The sequence below is a fragment of the Ictidomys tridecemlineatus genome, chromosome 6 (genome assembly GCF_052094955.1).
Source record: "Ictidomys tridecemlineatus isolate mIctTri1 chromosome 6, mIctTri1.hap1, whole genome shotgun sequence".
NCBI lineage: Eukaryota > Metazoa > Chordata > Mammalia > Rodentia > Sciuridae > Ictidomys > Ictidomys tridecemlineatus.
In genome coordinates this window covers 139,307,669-139,331,710 of record NC_135482.1, presented here as the reverse complement: position 1 = coordinate 139,331,710, position 24,042 = coordinate 139,307,669, and the positions used below count along the sequence as shown (strand labels likewise).

At 31.1% G+C, this 24,042-nt stretch overlaps 1 long non-coding RNA gene across 1 annotated transcript in view; it reads left to right on the top strand.

Annotated features, from left to right (window-relative positions):
• LOC144365042 (uncharacterized) overlaps window positions 1-24,042 on the top strand; it is a 69,690-nt gene that overhangs the window by 33,149 nt on the left and 12,499 nt on the right. Inside the window, exon 3 of the long non-coding RNA XR_013423328.1 lies at window positions 17,320-17,442. This is a non-coding gene — a long non-coding RNA (uncharacterized LOC144365042). The remainder of the gene's footprint in view (window positions 1-17,319; window positions 17,443-24,042) is intronic.

Below are 24,042 nucleotides of genomic sequence, written 5' to 3'. Positions count from 1 at the left end.
GAGTTAAAACCATCACATATTCATAAACTATGCTTTAAATTATTTTATAATATGTCCCTTTAATTACTTTAGTTATTACGTATTAAATACCGTGAGGTCTTTAGGTTTTTCCTACTTAGATTTAGTTTTTTTTCATTATATGTCTTTGTCTTTTTATAATTTTAATCTTATTATTTTGTTTTTATTAATTAAAACACACCTACATGTTGTCTGATTTTCACATATTTTCAATAAAGCATGCTGTACATGAAGGAGTATATGCAATGTACAGATAGGCTTTTAAGAATGTACTGAGTCCTCAAGTGGAGATGTGGACTATCAGGAAATCTGTATTCCCATTTTTCTGCTCCAAAGGGAATCCCTTTCACTAATTTTATTATCACTCATTTTCATTTAACTTTAAAAGCAGGCCATGTTTTTTCATCAACAATATTTTTTTAGTTATTTAGTTTATACAAATTGCCTTCTAATTCTGTTTTTGTTATCAATTTTATATTATTATGATGCATGGTGAGTTTGATTTTTCTTTTTGTGGATGTGACTGCTATGTAAAAAAATTGTTTATGATATTTGATATTTTGTATGACTAGAATTTTCCCAGGATTATGTTATTAAAGACATTTAGTGCATATCTCCTAATGCACATTTCGAGAAAGTATACTAGGAATACAGTTATTAAGTAACTAATAATAAATATTTAATATTACTACATAATATCAAAATTGGTTTTCCGAATTATTAAATTTGCACTTCCATTAAGAGTATACGTGTTTTCATTACCAGGTGTTTCAAGTATTAATTTTTGTGAATGTGAAACATGATCTTTTGTGAGTTGCAATCTTTTGGCATTAGTTTTGATTTAATTTATCGTCTACAGATGAAAAATTATTTTTCTTATTACATATATGCATCTATAATGTATATTCTTCTATTTCTCCTTAGAAAGATAAATTGCATTTTTATTTTATTTATTGACATCCAGAATAAAAAGCACATTTTCTTGTGCTCCTTGCACTTATATTTAACCAGATTTAAAAATATTTAAAAACTAAAAATAAATTAATAAACCTTGCAGTGTTACTGAAGGCATCCTTGGACTATATACCTTATGATGATTTCCACATGAAAGAAGAATAAAGTTTTATTTCAAAGCAAAATTTATTATTTACTCTTATTAAAAATGGTTATGAACTAGTAGAATTGCAGACATTAAATTTTAAGTATTTTAATCAAATTCATTTAGCTTCTAATTTGAATGAAAGGCTAAAGATTGAACACATATAGTTAATATGAGCGAACTTAAGTGAATTCCAGTAGCTGAAAGCCAAAAGCAAACTGCATAATTACAGAAAAGGGATACATTCATTAGCAACTTAGGGTTATAGACAACCATTCAGTAGTGTGCAGTTTCTAGCAATGTCCCTTTGAGTTGCATTAATTGAAGCATCATGTCAAGAGTGTGGACAAATGAAATAATAATTTGCCTTTACTCTAGCAATCAGAAACTACCTAGTACATAAAGTAAAATTTCAAGCTGCACATTTGAATAGGAACATGAACAAACTACAGAATGTTCAGAAGAGATCAGTTAGCACTGTACAGGATTTGGAGGGTACCAATGTCTCTCTTAAAGGTCCTTAATGTGAATGCAGCAGTAGTATATGATTTAGTCTCAGTGTATATGGCACTATTAAGTAGCATTAAGCGATTGTTAGGAGTTTCAGAAATATCAGTTTGGGTTTAACAGAAAGAGGGACTATACAACAGTTAGATCTAAAGAGATAAAATCAATTTCCTTTGGATATATATTATGTTTCCTGTCACTGGTGGTGACTTAGGCCAAATAACCACATGGTGGAGATGTTGTAGAGGGAATTCGAGAATTAGATGGTTTGTTGGAATAGAGGACATTTAAGGTTACTTCCAAATTCTTGAATCTATGAATTTTCGGGGCAAATATACAGGAGAAAAAAGTCTCAAATTTGTCATTGATGTAGTGTTCAAATTCCTGCATCTCAAACATTTTGTCCCTTAGTTTAATTAAATTAAATATTTCTATACTGAGTATATTTGATGTAGTTTTTTTTCTTCTTGCTGAACACTGGCTTAATTTTTAAAATTATATGTGCCTCTACATTATATTTTGTATCTGGCATATGAAAGTTCTAGAATCAGCATAAAGAGATTGCTTTCATTTGACAAATGTATGAAAATACATAAGGTAAAAATGGTATTGGAAATAAATATTACAGAGAACACAATAACCCAAAAATGGGTCAGCACAAACTATCCAATTGATTAGATGCTTACAGAAAACCACAGCAAATGGCAAAATCAATTCACCAATCAACTTTGCAGTGTTTTATTCTAAACCCAGCCAACTGGGCAATTAGGCATATAGTTGGTGTTTTTATGTCTTTCATTGAAGAAAGCATCATTTTCCTTTGGAAACAGATGGTTTGGAGCTATAGATTGACCAAAGTTCACCAAGGTTGCTCTCCAACAAACAGAGTAAATTGATGTGGTAGAATATGTTACTTTGAAACTTCTGAATGATTCAAAACTGAGACAGAAGAACTTGTGAGCTGATATTTGGTTATAGGTGTTTGTGGCTAACAAATGACTCAATTACATATTAATGCAGTGATTCTCCATTATTCTCTACACAATATTCCACTTCATTTGCTTTTTTTTTGTAGGTTAATAATGTATGCCTCATCTCAAGAAGCAGAATTTCAATGATAGTTTTAGAGCTGTTTTAATAAAGAAAAAGAAAAAAAAATCTTCTGCAATGTTTGGGAAAACTAGTCTTCAAAACAATTTTGTTCGGAGGTTAAATTCTGCTGTTTGAATTCTATTATACAGTAATTAATGTTTCCAGATTAATGTTTAAAGCAGATAAAGTTCATAGCATTATAGAACTGAGAATGAATATTAAGATAATTTATTCCAATCTTTATACAAATAAAATATCTTATACCTGATGTTTCAAAACTCACATGACACAGCATCAGGTTTAGAACCCAAATTCTGCTAGGTTCTTAAGAGGTGTTGTAATCTCACAATTTTGTATCCATACTTAAGATAAGGATGGTTAATATATTAAGTTAAGTTTAATGAAGAGAAAGAGCAGTCCATCAGAACTGTATCTCTGAAGAAAGCTATACTAGTTAATAGAGCTTTTATTATGCCATATAAAAGAATTTCCTTGAATTTGCCACCAATTGTGCTTGATTGCCAGTCTAGGAAAATACCATTTTAGTGCTGTGTAATTTTCTAATTAAATAATCTTAAGAGATTAAAACAAGTCTTCTGTTTTTAGTATATTTGTGGTGAATTTATTTAGCATGATGTTATCAAAAATTAATTTTGAGTATAAGATAGGATTTATAGAGATATAGAACCCAAGGAGCAGAAACTATTGGTTCACTTGCCTTTGACATGATTGAGCTCTGACTTTTTATTTGTAAAAGTAGAGTTCATATATGTGTGTGTATATATGTGTGTGATATATATATATATATATAATATGTCTGAAATTCTACTCATATTTGTGAATGAATAAAAGGCTGAAACAAATAATCCTCAATGAATAACATGATTATATATTAAAATGCAGCAATTTTTTAGTGATATAACATTTTAAAATACTAAATTACTAGTATTGTACTAATCATAACACAATCAGAGCTCTCATTTCTCACAAAAGTCTGTGCTTCATCATATGAAAACTACTGTATCAGTAAAGGCACAGTACAATAAATAACTTGAAACGCCAGTAAATTAAGAACAATTTGGAAGATTCAATAAAAAAATATATTGATTCTAATATTCAATTAACACAATTGCCTACCTAGGCCTGCCAAGAATATCACATGTAAAATTATAAAACATCTGATAACTGTGAAATGGACTCCAGGTAAATTTCAAATGGGCTGAACATTTTAGAGTGTAATGCAATCATAAAAAGTGTTAGATGAACCATTAGGAAAATTATTTCATCAACTCATATCAAGAAAAATCTTTTCTCCAAAACAAAATACAAAATTTAGAGTCATAAAACTCAGAAATTGAAGGAATGGACTACATTGAAGCAAAAAGACATACTTTTTACATGATAGGAAAAAAATCAAGAGTGAAAAAGAAAAACATGGAGAAGAAACTGACAATATATGATGAAGGCTAATTCCTTTTAAGTATAAATAATAGAAAAAACATGATATGGTCAGTAGAAAAGTGGGCAAATGATTTGAAGATATAAGGAAAGAAAAGCATGCTAAAACAATACTGAGAGAATTTTAAAATAAACCCATCTGCCTGTTTTTCATCTGTAAGTTAGAAAAATGAGAGATAAAGCTGATTAAAAAAAATCTCTGTAACAAGCTGTGGGAAAAAAGTAGTCCTTTATACTGCTTTTGATAACTAATTTATGATAGTAGTCAAGATAATAATTTTTAAAATATATTATAACTAAACATTCTGTTTAACCCAATAAGCACTTTATTGCAAATTTTCTTTTTTAAATGTATAAATGTTGTAAATAAATATTTATTTAATTATTACATGTTCTACCAAAATTTTGGAAAAATACATATCCCAATGAGAAATGAGTTGATAATTTATGCTACATGTGTACAAATACCACATTATTGTGGTAAATAGTGAGTATCTTTATATAGAAAAGCTGTGGAAACTTTGTGAAACTTTACAGAAAAATTTCCAAGAACAGAAAATAGTTAAAAAGTAGTAAAAATGTGATAAATAAATATCTAAATAACTAAATATCTGAACTATTACAAGAAAATAAAACCTCTAGTTATCTCATTAGAAAAATCACACACACACACACACAAAAAAATAATAATAATAATACCTATAATGAGGATTAAGTGCCTAAGTCTATTCTTGATACATGACCATATATATATATGTTAGTTTCAGTACAATAATGGTTACTATTTCTTATAACTTTATAAGATATCTTGGTGTATTATATAATAATATATAATATTTCATTTATAAATACAAAATATAATCATACAAAAATAATTATAACTATTATCAATATTATGCATGCATACACATCCATAGAAGGGTAAATCAAGAAAGAAATGAATTTTTAAAGAATTGTATAGGATGAAAACTGTTATTGGCTTCTCTTTTTTACTTTATAATGCTTGAAATATGTTTATATTTTTGATACTTGTACATTTGCACTGTATTGATTTTGATATCCAGAAATGCTTACCTATTTGGTACTGAAAATTATACTTTAAGCAAAATAACATGTATTGATGGACAGCATGTTTTAAGGACTTCAAATATTTTTAAACTCCTAAGTTTCCTACCTTTTAATACTTAAGAATTGTTTATGAGTCTTATAGGTTTATGTAACTTCAGTTGGATTGAAAGAGATTGGTAAATAACTAAATTTAGTAATGGAAATCCTGGAAACAATTTTCATGTACTCTCAAAATACTGTTAGAACTAAATTTATCTCACTACAAAGAATTATAAAGGAGCTCAAGATAATAAATATGTATGCACTAACTAGGAAATTCTATTAAATGTTTATAATTTTTAATAAGTATGTTTTTCTCCTATTTCTATTAAATTTTTACCTGTATATTACAAATTAAGGACCTAAAATGACATCAAAACTTGATGTCAAACTTCCATCTAATTTTCATTTATAATTTTAACTTAAAATAATATTTCATATGAATAGTTATAACAGAAGAAAAATATGAAGGTTTTTGTGTAATGTTAATAACCTGATATGAAATTAAAGCTAATCCATCAACTAGACGTCTTATTGTGGACTCTAAAATCTGATAGGAAACAGAGTTCCCTTCATGTTAGTCTTTTTTTATACTTATTTTAATATATTTATTTTTACTTATATTTTATTAGTGATTCTACTTATACATAATTGTATGGTTCATTTTCATATGTTCATAAATGCATACTACATAATTTGTTCTGTTTCAATCCTCCAGTATTAATCCTTTCCTTTCCCTCCTCCTTATCCCTGATCTCTTTCCTTCATTCTATTAGTCTTCCCTCTATTAACTTGTTTTTTTAATTGGTGCACTATAATTATAAATAAAAATGGAATTCATTGTGATATATTCATACATATAAAGTATAAATTGGTCAATTTCATTCTGCAATTTCTACCCTTTCCCTTTCTTTCTCTCATCCCATCAATCCCCTTTCTCTAATGTTCTAGTTTCATGAGAACCCTTTTTATGAAATACCTTATTTCTCTCTAACTATCTATATCAAAGAAAACATTCAACCCTTAACTTTATGAATCTGGTTTATTATACTTACCCTGTAATCCTATAGTTTCATCTATCTGCCAGAAAATGACAAAATTTCATTTTTTCATGGCTAAGTAAAACTCCATTGTATATGAATAGTACCCTTTCTTTATCCATTCATTTATTGAGAGGCAACTAAACTGGTTGTCTATATATGTTAATTCTTCCATGTGAATGAACTTGAATTAGACTGTTTCTATAACTTGGCTATTGTGAATTGTACTCCTATCAATATTGATGCAGTTGTATCACTATTGGTATGCTGATTTTAGCTTTTTGCAATAAATACTTAGGAGTGGGATAGCTGAGTCATAGAGTGGCTTCATTCCTCATTCTTTTGAAGAATCTGCATACTGCTTTCCAAATTGTTTTTACTAAATTGCAGTCCCACCAACAATGCATGAGCATACCTTTTCCCCCCACATCCTGTCCATCATTTATTGTTATTTGTATTTTTGATGACTGTCATTTTAACTGGAGTGAGAAGAAATCTCAGTGTGGTTTGATTTGTATTCCCCTGATTGCTAAGGATGATGAAAATATATTCACTGGTCAATAGTATTGCTTCTTTGGAGAAATGTCTACTTAGTTCACTTGCCCATTTGTTGACTGAGTTATTCAGGTTTGTTGTTGTTGTTGTTGTTGTTGTTTTTATTCTGAATACCAATCTCCCTTTAGAAGAGTGCTGGCAATGATTTTCTCCCATTCCTTGGGCATTCTCTTCATACTCTTAATTATTCCTTTGGAATGAAGAAGATTTATAATTTGAAGACATCATACTTATTGATTCTTGGGTTTATTTCTTGAGCTTTAGGAGTCTTATAAAGGAAGTTGTGATCTGCACCAATATATGGAGATATTGACCATATATTTTCTTTTAGCCATTACAATGTTTCTGGTTGGTGATCTACTTTGAGTTGCTTTTTGTGCAGGGTGAGAAAAAAATAGAAGTCTAGTTTCATTTTTCTACATATGGATAGAAAGTATTTTTTTCAGCACTATTTGTTTAAAATGCTGTTTTCTACAATGTATGTTTTTGGAAATTTGTCAAGTATCAGATAATGTAAATATGTAGATTTGTCTCCTATTTTTATTCTATTGGTCTTTATGCTTTATTTATGCCAATATCATGCTATTTTTTTGTTACTATAGCTGTGTAGTGTAATTTTTTTAAAAAAAAAAGAGTGAGAGAATTTTTTAATAATTATTTTTTAGTTCTCGGCGGACACAACATCTTTGTTTGTATGTGGTGCTGAGGATCGAACCCGGGCCACATGCATGCCAGGCGACCGCTTGAGCCACATCCCCAGCCCTGTGTAGTGTGATTTGAGATCAGACATTTTGATGCCCTCCAGCATCAATTTTATTGCTCAGTATTGCTTTGGCTATTTTTTAAATTCTTCCATGTGAACTTGAAGAGTTTTTTTTTTTTTTTTCCTAATTCTGTGAAGAATGCCATTGGAGTATGGCTGGGGATCACATTAAATCTGTAGACCCTTTGGGAACATGGCCTATTGTAACAATATTAATTCTACCTATAGAAAACTTGGAACAGCTTTGCATTTTCTGAGGTCTTCTTAAATTTCTTTCTTCAATGTTCTATAATTTTCATTGTAGTGGTCTTCCATTTCCTTGGGTAGATTTATTCTCAAGTATTTTTTAAGGCTACTATGAATGAAATTTTTTTTTCTGATTTTCTATATTCTAGTAATGAATCTGTTGCAAATTAAATCCATGTTTCCATGTTAAGCTTTATAAATTTTAGTAAAATACTGATGAGTGAAGTCTCAGATTAACAATCGATTTTTTACCTAAACTAAATTGCTCTGTTGTTTTTAATTCTTTGTTTTTCCTGTTGTTCTTTCATTTCTTCTACTAGAGGTGGATGATACCTTCTTAATCCATGGTATTGTAAATGGTTACATGCCTGGTTTGTAGCAAAGGGATATTATTAGACATATGTAAATAGCTTGGAATTTACATGTACAATGTAACTTGCCTTCTTGCTTTTCTGATACTGTTATGTGAAGAACATGCATCAGTTGTCTACTACACTAGGAGTACTGGAGACAAATACAAAAAATCTGTACTCATACTGCATTTTGGAGTTAAAGCCAGTCAAACCCAACTCAATTAATTGAGTCATAAAATGAAAAAAAATGTATTCATGGAAGTATAAATTATACTTGCTTTAAAACACTGAATTTGAGGAGAGGTTTGTTATGCCACAGTACAATAGCTAACTGGTTCATTGCATTTTATTGTGGCAATAAGTAATACATTACATTTTATAAACTTTGGTGGATTTATATTAAAAAGTAGCTTGTTAAATCTCATATAACTTGGCAATTTTTTATGCATTTAATTTCTTATCAGAATTTTTCCAGACACAGATCCTAGATTTAGAATAAAAATTTCTAGGGAAAACTAAGGAAAGTTTGTAAATTACTATGTATCTGACTTAAAACCACATAACTTCTCCAGTTTCTAGAGAAGCTACAAAAAATTGTGAACAATGGATACATGTGTGTTGATTAATTGAATAAAAGAAGGAAAGAAAGAAAAAGATAAAAAAGAAAGAAATATATTAAATTAACCAAATTTACTAATGGTTGAAAATTATTTGCCTCTCCCCACATCAAGACAGTCAAGTTATTTTTTTCTTTGTACAGAGAGATGTATAATTGTTTTCGGCCAAGAGAATATGGAAGAAGTGTTAAGGCAGATCTTTAAGAAATTACAACTTTCACTTTTCTATGCACAAAATGCTCCCTCTTGTATATCAACCACCATGTTGTGAGGAGACCATGACATGAAGAAAGGCCATATGATATAGATCTAAAATACTCTACTTAACAGCCCAAGATGAATTCTCAAAAACTAGAACTAGATACTAGCTGTGCCAGTGAGCCTTCTGTGATATTTTAGATCAATGGAGTTTCCATATTATTATATAGCTCATGCTGACACTGCATGGAGAAACCAATCTTTCTCAATGCCCAAGCAATCTAAATGTTAATAAGAGAAATTAAATTTTAAATCATTTAATTGTGAGATTATTATAAAGCAAGTTTCAACTGAAATCCTGATAAACTAATTCTAGACTTTGAAGTAATTACTTCTTATGTATTTCAATTTGCTTCTACATGGCCCTGTAGAAATATTGTCTTTATACCCTTCACTACCACAGCAGGAATTTGACTCTTTTCTGTGGCAATAAATTAGGAAAAATTGTTTTGGCTTATTTTCTGTGAAGGTTGTAAAGAATTTTGAGGACCCCTTTTCTGAGAGTTCTCAAAACAGTATATGTTGAGCCAATTTTGTCTCACCCTATTCACCACATGATTTTTAAGTCCACACAGTATTCTTAAGTAGGTTAATTAATTGCAACACTTTAGAAAACATATTAAATTACATCACTTTTAATGTAAATCACATTTCATATTAAAATGTATGTTTTAATCTTAACAAATATAAATTCTTAAAACTCCCAGTCTATATTTTTGCATGGCACTTCAGGAAATAAACTAGATATATTGTCATTCATGAAGCTGGTTCGAAACAATCTTATTTATAGGGACGATTATTTGCAATTCATTACAATCTTCTCTAGTTTCGCTTTCCATACTGCATCAGAACCCTTAGTTATTGAAAGTCAGAAATCCAAATATAAACTTAAGAGTTAATAGAGATTTGGCAGTTTGGGGGCACTGCAAAATTCTATGGTGGAATTATTTTTAGAAGTGGCCTGATCCTGAGACTAGAGATATCTATTTCTCTCAATACCTTGACTCCTTCTTTCTCTGGTGTGATTTAATTCTTAGGATCCAAAGTGGCCTTTGAAAACTCGACATTTAACTCTTCTAAATCAACAGAACAATCTTCTTTTTGTAAAGTATTGGTAAGAGACTCATCACTTAATTCCTTCTATAATTAGGACTTGAGCTCATACCTGAACTATGACAGAAATTACAAGGGTTATTTTGACCAGGCCTTGGGAAAAAAAGTGGAGCTCTTAGGTGAACAAGGCGAATAGATGTCAGGCAGAGCCAATACAAGCCTATTTCATAAGGCTTATATACTTCTGTTTGATAAAATCTAACTTTTCTCTACTCTATTTTGACCAATAGGATTATTTCTTATATATCATTCTTATTGTATTTATCTAGAACCCTGAAAACATCATCCTACACTGGTAATACCTATAAATATGTCCAACTACTCTATTAAAAAGAAACTTAATTTTAATAAATATTTTCAAGGAAATTCCTAGAATTTTATAATTAAGTTCCCTAAGTTGGACAACTAAACATTTTACACAGAGGTTTGTCTCAAATACTGTCTGGATGGATTTGTTTTCTTTTCCTGGGACTTCTGCAAAAGTAATTTCCTAAGCCTGAATTTCACTAAACCTTCAACTTTTTGGTTCAAGATGAACCATTCTAATCCTATGGAAACAATAGCTCTTACTTAGTCCTTCTATCCTGCCCTCTATTCAAACTAAAACCTGGATAACCTCTTCTGCTTCTCCAAACTATATTTAAATCCTTCATCTTCTGATTTTTCTCTTGTTTCTTTTTCCATGATTACCTAAATAAAAAGTAACTATATTTTGAATTTTCAGTTGTCTTTCTTATAATTTGATCTTATATTTTATAATTATCTCCTGACTAGTTAAGGTAACTTGGTTCCATTTGTGACTCAGTTTAAGCTCAAACAATCTAGTCTATGGAAATAGCCTTCAGTGCAGATTGCATAAAAGCCTGATTTCTCATTCCAAATTTATCACATAGTAATCACACGCCTTGGTGTACATGATGGTCCTGTCATGTTAAATTAGAATTCTAGTTTTGTATTATGCATGTAACTCCACATAGCATAGAAAATGCAAGCATGGTTTCTCATTTTTGTATTTTTCTTTATGTTTGAGTTATTTCATAATTAGTTTTATTTAAACAGAAGAAAAGTACCTGAATACTTTGAGTTTGTAGTTCCCAGAGGTCCTTAAATGTAGGTTGGTTTAAATGGTTCATGAAGAAATTTAGTGAAAGCTTGCCCACATATTGCAATTGTGAAAGGACTAGCAGCTAAGTTCACAGTCAACTGAACAAAAATGAGGGTTTCAAAGCATCTGAGAACTTTCAAAATAGGAGAGCTGTCATGGGATAAGTGAATCGATATTGGAGATGAATCTCATTTGAGCTACTGCAAACCTGCTGGACCATTTCCTGAGATATTGTATAAAGCAATTGAAGATGGCATGGTGTAATGTTGAACAGTAATACTCAACCATTCTCTATTACACGGAATTTTCAAAAAAAGTAACAGATTAAAATTTTGTCCCAAGTATATATGGCATGATTTTTTTCATTTTTTTCTTTTAAAAATAACTTCTCTGATTCCTACTCATTTAATTTAAAAATCATGACTGTTTCCTATGTAAAAGGAAGAAATATGAATAAAAATCCCTTAATATTTTTTATTTAAAAATGAATATTAACAATCAATTTATAATATGATGGAATTTGAATTAATAACTATAATATTAAAACCTCTTTTTTAAGAGCTTCTTTTAAAAATGAATTTAAAAGATTACTTTCTTTAAATATTCTTTTATACTATGCGTATAAAAGTTTTAGCAGTCTTTAAATGCAGCCACAAAACGTTATTTTTTCCTCAGGTATTGATTTCAAATGGAATGGCCCACTTTGAAGATTTACTTTTTAATATATTCTGATAACTCACAGAGATATATTTTTGTAGAATGGTTCAAATGGCTCCAACTATTGCTCAATTTGCCATGGACAAGTACAGTATTAAAACTGTAGAATGTGTTTTGGTGGGTCACTGATTCAAATAGAAGGGGTATTAATTCTGGCACATTTAAATTCTTCACATGTAAATTGGAAGAGTTTGGGTGACTGAGCAGGGGAGGGGGCACTTAATCCTTTCATTATAGTAGAATTTAAACAGTCAACTTACAGAACAGTCAACTTACAGAACTTTAAAAATGCACAAACAAACAAACAAACCTGGAAGAAAGGAAGGGTCGGCTGTTTATATATGTAGCTCTAAAGTCAAAATACAATAGAGCTTTGATTCAATGGTTCGATGTAAAAAGAACTCAAGGCAGTGGCTACTGACTGTAGGTCAACAGGGATCAGAGTTGAGCTGAAGCAGAGCTGCAGCTTTTGTTTTGTCCTTGTTATTGTTTTGGGTATGACTGGGAGTTTAATGATGTTGGCACAAGGCCTGAAATGCAATTTGCTATTTTTATTACTCTGTCAATATGGCGCATTAAGGTCCTCAATACTCTTCAACAAATGTAAAAGGGGAAACCTTTTTTATATCAAGCACTGTTGAAATTAAAACAGAAAATGCCTAATGCATGTTCTTCAATACCACAGTCTAGATTAAAGCTTTTGAGTTAGTTTAACTTATTAATTTAAAATTATGATGAAAACCTTACTTATATAGAGATATATGTTTTCTAGGATTGCCTCCAGGGAGTTTTACAAGCAGTGGCCTTTTTTTTTTTTTCCCTTTGTGTCTATACTATAAAGGTAAAAAGCCAAAAGGGAAGACAAAGTCTTGTTCTTATAAAGCATTTTCTGCTTTGTTTCTGGTTGGGGATAAACATAGTCTATTAATTAGTCTAATATCAGAGATAGCCTAATTATCAGAGATCTAATAAATATGAAACAATATTATAGAAGAGAAAGGATGAAATAATTTACAAACTTGTTAGCACTACCACTTCTTGGTTCTTACCCTTAATTATGGCTGTTTAAAAATACTAATATGTTTAAAGATTTTACTTCAACCAATACATTACAAATCAACTCAAGTTTTAAGCATTTCTACACTAGAAATTTTGCTTTTCCTGTTTTAAAAAATATCACATATTGCCAGGTTATAACATGAAATGTAATTTGGAAAATTGCTTGTAATTGAAGTAACTGTGTGGTTTTGCCCAAATTTTCCACATAATTACTCTTAGTCTTCACTGGGCTTTTCTGTAAAATCGCAGCATAACTGCATTCAAGGTCATGTTTCTTTGTAAGATAGACTTGAAACTTTGGAACTTCAGTAGTCTTGCAGATTCTGTTAAACTAATGGAGAATACCAGCAATTTTAATGCACAATAGTTATCACTTAGAGTTGCTGCAGTAACTAGCAATATTATAATTATGTTCCATTGTTTGCTGATACAGAGAATCTAGGTCCTCCTCAGTGATAGTCCACTGGAGTTATGCTAACCTCACCAGTTTACGCTTGTTCATAAAAATATTATATGAATACATTCTGTTTTGCTTGTACATATGTTCATCAGTTAATTTCCATGCTTCCAATCAATTTCCATGCTGTCTTTAGAGAAGGAGTGGATAATAGTTTTTCTAAGAAGCCAGGCAGTTAATAATTCATGCTCTGCAAATATTCTATTTTTTATATACAAGTAGAGATATGAAAATTGTGGTATATCTGTGTATTAAGAATTGTAATGCAAATTACATATAAGAGGAAGTGAGGGGAAAGGGAAAAAAACAAGGGAGAGAAATGAATTACAGTAGATGGGGTAGAGAGAGAAGATGGGAGGGGAGGGGAAGGGAGGGGAGGGGGAATAGTAGAGGATAGGAAAGGCAGCAGAATACAACAGACACTACTAGTATGGCAGTAGGTAAAAATGTGGATGTGTAACCGATGTGATTCTGCAATCTGTATACGGGGGAAAAATGGGAGTTCATAACCCACTTGAATCAAATGTATGAAATATTATATGTCAAGAGCTATGTAATGTTTTGAACAACTAATAAAAAAAGAATTGTAATGCAAAAAAAGTACATGTATAATGGCATAAATTGACATGGACATACTTTATATACAGAGATATGAAAAATTGTGCGCTATATGTGTAATAAGGATTGTAATGCATTCCACTGTTATTGTGCATTTAAAAAATAATAAAATCAACTTAAAAAACCGATAAATCTACTAATGTGACCTCTGGGAAGTTACCAGATTGTTGGAAGTAGTGAATTAATTATGGTCTTTGAGCTGCCCAACGACAGAGGTGATACCCCTCCCGGGTACTCTTGGCAGAAAGGTGTCGATTTGAGACTGCCAAGCTGCTGTGCTGATGCCCTTTTCAAAGGGAAATTCCATTCCAGCTCAGGATTTTTCAGTTCTTAACCTTGAGTTCAAATGCCACCTGTCTGGAGGTAGAGAATTCTGGGCACAAGCTGATAGGTTTATTTAGGCTGTTTATACCCTCAATTTCAGTTCTGCTTCTCTTGAAGAAACTTTCTCACAATAAAACGTTTTGATGTTAAAACCCATACAAAAATGTGCCAAGCTTGTTTGGGGTCACTGCTTCCCCACTAGGACTATTAGTGAACTACAAGGACTCAGCTTTTTCTCTATTTATGTATCTGTTTGTCTTTTCTTGATCCTGTTATCACCTGGTTCAGTTACTGGAATTAACAGCTGTGCAGGTCACAGCACCAGATCTGGGAAGAAATACATTCAATCAGCTCTTGCAAGCCAGAATAAGCAGAAAGCAGCACCCACAGACATACATTAAGTTTAATCCCTGGATGGTGGGATAATAAGTGTATTAGTTTGAGTCATCTAAGAAGTAGTTTCCAAGATTAATTTAAAAGTACTAGACAATTATTCAGGGGTAATCTATAAAGGATAAAAGGAGAGGAGGCTAAAAATTCAAGAAGAGTCTCAGACCATAAGTTTGATCTCCACCTATGAAAGAAGAGTGGAAGGAAAGAACTATGTAGGAAGTGTCTTAGACCACATAACTTAACGTAATTTTGAGAAAAATCTCTACATGACCCTTGGGAAGTCCCAGAAAGAGTTCTTTAGAGGAGACCCCTGTCATACAGGAATGCCAGTATTAGTCTTCAGACTGTGCTCTGTCGTGAGCTAGACTGTATGAAACATAACCTGGTTTGAATGAATGCAGAGATGCAGTCAAAGAGGTGGCAGGTAGGATTGTTAGTCAACTCTGCTCTTCATAGCAAGTCCTCATGAAATTGAGCTGAGAGGTACAGTTTGCTCCCACAATAAGTTATTTTTTTTCCTCTTATCTTTCCAGTATTTCTTTCACGTTTTCTACAGCCTTTGGATTTTTAAATTGAACTTTTATTTTAATTTTTAAAAATTCAGGTTACATTTGGGTCCCACAAAAGTTTACCATCCATTTACACAACTGTATATCGTACACTCTATTTCTCTTGTCATAAAAGCTAATTAATTATTTATTACCTTAGTGTTTTAAATTTGTAAAACTTTTCCATTTATATTTTGACATATTCTTGACTAATTACATGACATGGGTACTATAAGTACTTATCATATTTACATTTAAAAATTTAAAATCAGAAAAAATAAAACATTGTGACTCTACTAGCACTTTCCACCTAATAAATCATGGTACCAGTGTTCAAATATGAGAACGTTAAGTCTAGGTCTTGTTTTAAATGTTTCTAAAATAATAGTACTGAGTATTCTTGCTTCCACTTATTTTATATACATTACTGTGATTTTGGTATGAGTAATGAGATTCAGCCCATTGAAATGCTTAAGTACACAGTCTTTGGAGCCAGGCAACCTGGGCTGGATACCCAACTCTGTGATTTACATAATACTAAGTCACAAAATATACCTAGAGCTCACTAATCACATTCTTTATATGGTGATGATGATAGGACCAACTTCATGGGGTTCGTGTAAGTGTTAAATACTTGTAAATACTTGCAAAGCTTTTACACTTGTAAAACACTTATTTATAAAGCAATTTGAAGAATGTCTGACACCTAGTAAGTGCCATACAACATATGTGTTAATAAAATTATCATCACATAAAAGCTAAGACATCTAAATTGAAGAAATATTAAATAATTCTTCCAAGGTGAAGGAAACAAATACATTAGTTAAGGTTTTAAAAAGATAGGATCAGCAGATTCAAACTTAGTGAAGTACACAAGCCAATGAGCCATGTAACCTTGGCCAAGACATGCTCCCCCTCTGGACCTTAATTTCCTCATCTGTGCAATGGTGTGTTTGTACTAGACAGTTCCCAAGGTTTTTCTTGGGTCTATGGTTTTATGGCTTTTAAGAATTTAATTGGTATCATTAAACTCCAAATAAAAAATTCTGCTTAACATTTTTTCCATGAAAAAAATCAGAAAATATTTCATTTAAAATTCTAAAAGATCAAAATGACCAAATACGTATTTGGTTATTACATTTGTCAAATTCACAAATAGAATAAAAGGGGTTCACTTAAACTTATTATAAAAGATTCAGTGCCACATAAGATATTTTTTTGTTTTTAATTAGAATAAAATACATGAGCAATATTTTATCAGCTAAAATAAATAAATCCAGAAATTTTCTTCATCAGTTTTGCAATTCAAAGATTTTGAGAAATGTGGAAGTGGTTACACCAACAGGTATACTTTTAATAAGATAAATGTTGTTGGAAACTTTATGAACCTTTCCCTGCCCTATATACTTTTAGAGTCAGGTTCAAAAGCAATGGTTAACATAGCAATACTCACAAGAATTTCAGTGCTAAAAATATTGCCATGTAATCCTTAAAAGTTTGGTATTCATATTCATCTTCCATTAAAACATTTTTTTTTGTCCTGGGGGATGATCCCAAAGGCATTTTAACCACTGAGCTTTATCCCCAGTCCTTTTTATTTTTGTTTTGGGAAAGGATCTCCTTACATTGCCTAGTCTCTCCTTGAATTTGCAATCTTTTGGCCTTAGTCACTGGGATTAAAGCCATGTACCAGCTTGTCTGACCAAATTAATTCTTAATCAGCTTAAATTGATTAGGACATAATGTATATAGAAGTAAAATTTCAAATTTATATTTTGATAATAAAGTATTAATATTGATGAAATAAAAATATCATAGATTGTTCAACTTTGCCAATAACCTGTGTTCTATTTTATCTTTGAAATTACACAGTCTCCTTCAAAAAGTCCCAAGTCCAGTTGTTAAAATCCTATTCCAGGATGAAGGACCAGAGAATCTCAGAAAGCATCCTAAGAGCTACAACTCATTTGAGCATGGGATGACAACATGTAACAGGTGATTTGAGTATTATCTTGCCCTTTCTGTGGCATGTAGACCCGACTTTCATCTGCATCTATTTGTCACTGGAATTTTTTCAGGCCAGAACCAATTCAGCTGTCATGTAATTGCCTGAGAATGAATACATGCATGCACACATGGGCACACACAGGCTCAACATCCCCCAACTAGGAGTCTGACTCCTTTCTATTCAGGTGTCAAAACTCAGAAGTTCTTGTTCAGTACAGCTGGATTAAGCTGCAGAACCCCTCAGTGATATTTGTTAAATAGTGCAAGTTTTATTAGCTGCCTTCCTTTTTGTATCATCTTTTTTGTTCTCTGTGTTTCCTGAAATCATCTCTATCTTGATAAATTTCTTGTTCTAGACTCTTTGTCTCTGATTGCCCTGGTGGAACCCAAACTTATAAAATATTTAACTTAATCCTTATAATAACTCTGAAGGAAACATATAATTTCATTTTTTCAGAAAAAAATAAGGCCTAAGAAGTTAAATAATTGTAGGTAAGTTCATATAGATTTTAGGAGGCAGACTCTGATCATATTCTTGCTCTGGTTTCCAGAATCTTAACATCTTGAACATTATCTTACTGCACATTTCAAGAAAAAAGACTAAGATTCTGTCTCTGAAACAGAATAAATAAATCACAATTTTTATTTTATTTATTTTATTTTTTATTTCTTTTACTTTGTAATTATATATGACAGCAGAATGCATTACAATTCTTATTACACATATAGATCATGATTTTTTTATATCTCTGATTGTATACAAAGTATATTCACACCAATTCATGTCTTTATACAAGTACTTTGGATAATAATGATGATCACATTCCATCATCATTTCTAATCCCATTCGCCCTACCTTCCCCTCCAACCCCTCTGCCCTACCTAGAGTTGTCTATTCCTCCCATGCTCCCTCACCCTACTCCACTATCAACTAGCCTCCTTATATCAAAGAAAACATTCAGCATTTGTTTGTTTGGGATTGGCTGACTTCACTTAGCATTATATTCTCTAACTCCATCCATTTACCTGCAAATGCCATGGTTTGATTCTCTTTTATTGCTGAGTAATATTTGATTGTGTATATATGCCACATTTTTTTCTCCAGTCATCTATTAAAGAGCATCTAGGTTGGTTCCACAGTTTAGCTATTGTGAATTGTGCTGCTATAAACAGTGATGTGGCTGTGTCCCTGTAGTATGGTGTTTTTAAGTCCTTTGGGTATAGACCAAGGAGAGGGGTAGCTGGGTCAAATGGACTCCATTCCCAATTTTCCAAGAAATCTCCATACTGCTTTTCATATTGGTTGCACCAATTTGCAGTCCCACCAGCAGTATATGAATGTACCCTTTCCCCCACATCCTCACCAACATTTATTCTTGTTTGTCTTCATAATAGCTGCCATTTTGACTGGAGTGAGATGAAATCTTAGAGTGGTTTTAATTTGCATTTTTAATCGCTAATGATGATTTTGGAACATACTTTATACAGAGTTATGAAAAATTGTGTTGTGAATGGATAATTATGAATGTAATGCATTCCACTATTGTCATGTATGTAAGAAATAAATAAATAAATAAAAGAATCAATAAATGGGATATACTCAAAATAAAAGATTTCTTCTCAGCAAAAGAAACAGTCTGTGAGGTGAATAGAAAGCCTACATCTTGGGAAAACATTTTTACCTCTCACCCATCAGATAGAGTACAAATCTCTAGGGTATATAAAGAACTCAAAAAGCTAAACACCAAAAAAAAAAAAACAATAATCCAATCAATAAATGGGCCAAGGACATGAATAGACACTTCTCAGATGATGATATACAATCAATCAACAAATATAAATCACCATTTTTAGATTAAAAACATTTTAAAACAAAACTGTGTACATTGTCCCAACTCCAAAAGAAAATAAAGAGAAACATATTTAATAATCCATGGAACAATATTTTTTGTTGTATCTGATTGTAACAATTATTTAGCCAATGGCGGTATTCTTTATGACATAATGCAAACCTTTTATTCTTATTTACAGAGAAAAATTCAAGGCAAAAAAAATGTTTTTCTTAGCTATGAGGTATGTCAAACATTTTATGCCACTGATAAATATGATACATTTTCTTTAAAATGAAATATATTTAAAGCCAAAGCCACATGATTGCCAAAGGAAATATTAAGCTAAAAAGAAAATACAAACTCTTTAAATCACTTTTTAGCTCCACTTTTGCCTTGTCAATTCAACTAGACAATGTCTCAATTAATAAACAAAACATCTTTTAAATTTTTAATTTGTTCTTTTTATACATATATGATAGTAAAATATATTTTGACATATCATATATACATGGAGTATAACTTCCCATTTTTGTGGTTATACATGATGTGGAGTTACACTGGTTGTATATTCATATACAAACATAAGAAAGGTATGTCCAATTCATTCTACTGTCTTTAAAATCCCATCTAAATAAAACATCTTTATTGAATACTGCATAGATGATAACATGTTCATGTTCCACCAAACAACTTTGGAGAAGTTTTATTCAAATGGTCACATTGAACACTTAATGGGTATATATTTTAATATACATAAGATGATTCATTTCACTTACACTTTTTTACTGCTAATTTCAACCAATGAATTATGTGGAATACCACCACAGTAAAGTTAGACATTAAAGAGTTGTGGACAAACTGATTATGTCTCTTTGTTTTGTTTTGTTTTGTTTTGTTTGACTTTTTTCTCCCAGCATAATTATTTTTAAAAGATATTTATGTATTATTTAGTTTTATTTGAATATAATACCTTTATTTATTTATTTTTATGTGGTGCTGAGGATCGAACCCAGGGCCTCACATGTGCTAGGCAAGTGCTCTACCACTGAGTCATAGCCCAGTCCTACCCAGCATAATTATTTAAAGATTAACCATGTGTAGAATATATAACTAGTATATGTACTTTACAGTGGATAGTACCTCATTGTATACATTTCTCACATTTGTCTATTCTTTCATTTACTGATGGACATATGAGTTATTTGGGCTAATATGACAAAGCTTCTATGAAAATTTGTATTTATTTCTTGTATAAATATGTGCTTTCATATAATTAGGGTAAAAAAAATCTAAGAATTGAATGACTGGTGTATACAGTAGGCATAAAGTCAACTTTGTAAGAAACTACCAAATTGGGTTGCCAATTGGATGTTTAATTTTATATTACATCAGCACTTTAGGAGATTTCTACTTTGGTATTTTGGTTATCAATTCCATTTTTCTAATGAGTAATGATATTTAGCTTATGCATAAATGGCCATTTCCCCAAAATATTCCATCCAGACTGTGACTTTTCACATCATTAGCTGTGACTTTTGAAGAGCAAAAGTTTTTAATTTTGATGAATCTAATTAATTGGTATTTTTCTTTTATTCTACAGGTTATTTTTGTGGTATTTGAAAAAATTTTGAAAATTCTACAAACAATCAGATCTTCTTTCTTTTCTTTCAGATATTGAGTAGTTTTAAGTTCAATTTTTAAAACTATAATCCTTTTTTTATGTGGTATGCAGCAAAAGTTGATGTGGCCACCATTAAAATTATCCTTTTCTCATATATATGTTAAGGTCTATTTGTAGATTCCACTCTATGCCAGTGTTCTATCTGTATGGTAAGACTATAGCTTAAATGTTAAAATTAAGGATGTTCTCGGTTCCTCTTTGCATTTTTCTATAAATTTCAGAAGCAAATTTTAATATCTACAAAAATAAATGCTTTCTGAATTTTTTGAATTGAATGAGTCTATAGATAAATTTGAAAACTTGATATCTTAAAATACTGGGTCTTTGAGTGGTAAGCAGTATTTTTATTTTATAGTCTAACTTCTCTCAGCACTACATTGAAAATTGTATATTGAAAAGTTGTACATTGATAAAGGTATGTTATTACACAGCCTTTTCTAATTTATTTTCAAATATTCCATATTTTGATGGTATTATAAGTGGAATTTTAAAATATCAATAGTAACTGGGTGAGATGGCGCACCCCTGAAATCCCAGCGGCCTAGGAGGCTGAGACAGGAGGACTGAAAGTTCAAAGTCATCCTTAGCAACTTAGTGAGGCACTAAGCAACTCAGCAAGATCTTGTTTCTAAATAAATTATAAAACAAGGTATATGTTACATATACATCTATACAAACATATGTATATACAAATGTATATACACACACACACAAACACACACATATATAGCTATATTTAGCTATTGTGAATAATGCTACAATAAACATGAAAGAGTAAAAAGAAAAAAAGGGCTGGGGATGTGGCTCAGTGGTTAAGCACCCTTGGGTTCAATCCTTAGTACCAAAAATAGAAGATAAAAAATTAAAATATCAATAGTACTTGCATTTTCTTCTTATAAGCATTTATTTTATATTTGGTTTAGTTTCATTTTACATTTTTAAATTCCAAATATACATTATTTTTTTATTTAAATAATCATTTATAAAATAATGAAGATTCTTTGGTATTTGTCTTCCAATGCGGTTCATTCCTTTGGGTAGATTCAGATTTCATTCTGATGTGATCCTTCTGAAAAAAAATAAGTTATTTAATACTTGTATAATTCAGATATGGTGTACAAAATGAAGTTTTTGTAAGCCTGAAAAAAACTCTTTTATTCACATTTGGTGGTTTTCTTGAATATCTTTCTCTTGAGTGAAGAATTTTGATTTCATAAGTTTTTAATTTTTTTGTTATATTCTTTTATGTATATGTATTTTTTCAGACCAATAAGATTTTTTCTGTATCTTTGCTTTTAATCTTTGCTATACTTTTCTTCATGTTTCTTTGTGCATAAAGTTTATTTAACTTCTTTGTTTTGTGAGTTTATTGTTGTCATCAAACATAAAAGAATTTTTAAATATTACTTTTCAATTATTCTTTCTGCTTTCTCATCCTACCTCGACACTAATTATTGTATTTTACATTCCTTAAAGTTTACTGATAACTCCCTTTACTTTTTTCCATTTTCTCTCTACTTTTTTTAAAACTTTTTGATTGTCTCTTGTTCTTCCTCAAGTTCAGTTACCTTTCCTTTTGTAACATATAATCCTGATAGTTACCCAATGTATGTTTATTCAAGCAACTGTACAAGTTAAATTTAGGCTTATTTTGGCTAAGATCAAATGTAGACTTATTTTGAAATATCACCTATTTATCTACTTAATGTGCTCAAACTTTTTCTTACCTCCTTTGACATATTTTTATTTTGAAGTGTGAATCTATTACTTTATTATTTGTTTGCATTTAACTTATTGATTTTTTTTTTTATTACTATTATTAGTCTATTTTACTGCCCTTTTGTATGGCTGATATAATCTTTCAATAGGTCTTTAAAATGTTAAATTTTACTTTTATGGTTGCTAAGTATTTTTGTATAGCTATTAATAATTCTGGGATTTGTTCTTGGATGCAGTTTATTTAAAAATGTATAATGTTTAACCAGTGGATTTCGCCTGGAGATGACTCGTCCATTAGGAACTTTTGTCAATATCTGGTGCTATATTTGGTTGTCATAACTAAAGTGGGCAGCTTGCTTCGGACATCTAGCCAGCAGAAGCCAAAAATGTTGCTAATCATGTCACTAGGTAAAAAACAGCCCCCACACAAAGAAATCTGGTTTAAAAATGTTAAGAATGGGGGCTGGGGATGTGGCTCAAGCGGTAGTGCGCTCGCCTGGCATGCGTGCAGCCTGGGTTCCATCCTGAGCACCACATACCAACAAAGATGTTGTGTCCGCCGAGAACTAGAAAATAAATATTAAAAAAATTCTCTCTCCTCTCTCACTCTCTTAAAAAAAAAAAAAAGGAATGGCTACTGTTAAGAAAGGGCATGAGAAGTTTTCTTTTTATATTTTCTTTCATAAGTCCCTACCAATCAAAAGTCAAAACCCAATTTTTCTTCAATAATGAGGCAATGATGATCAGGTTTTTCAAAAATAGCTGATGGGTAACATCAATAATTCCTAGCCCAGTTTGAATGTGATTATCATTCAGTTTCATCCATACTGTTCTTTCCCCTGCCTCACACTGTTCCTTCATACTAATGTTCAGACACTAGAAGCCCTCTATGGATTTCTAGCCTAATGGCACCCCCTGTGCCTGTCTCTTCCACACTCCCCCCTCTATTATTCTGTCCTCTAGCCTCCTGACCTCCAAGTTCTCCAAGCTCCGTTTTCTGAGGGAGATCAACAATGCTCCATTTGTATTTCTTATCTCATAACTGAGGCTGAGGTTGGGAACTACTTCAGGCAGTAAATGGGGCTACTGGATGTCACATGTTTGTTTTCCTTCTCTCTGGAGTCACTGTTTTCCATTGTCTAATTTCCTGTGTCTAAAAAAACATGCCTTCATATATTTCGTCATATATTTAGTTGTGTATGCAGACAGGGAAATTTGGTCTGAGTTACTCAGTTTTGATTTGGAATCTCTTAGTATTTGATTTTTAAGATGGTGATACTCAAAATTGAAAAGCGTATTCTTTCTTAGGGAAACTAGATTTAGATCCACAATTTTAACAAATTTTTTCTCATGATG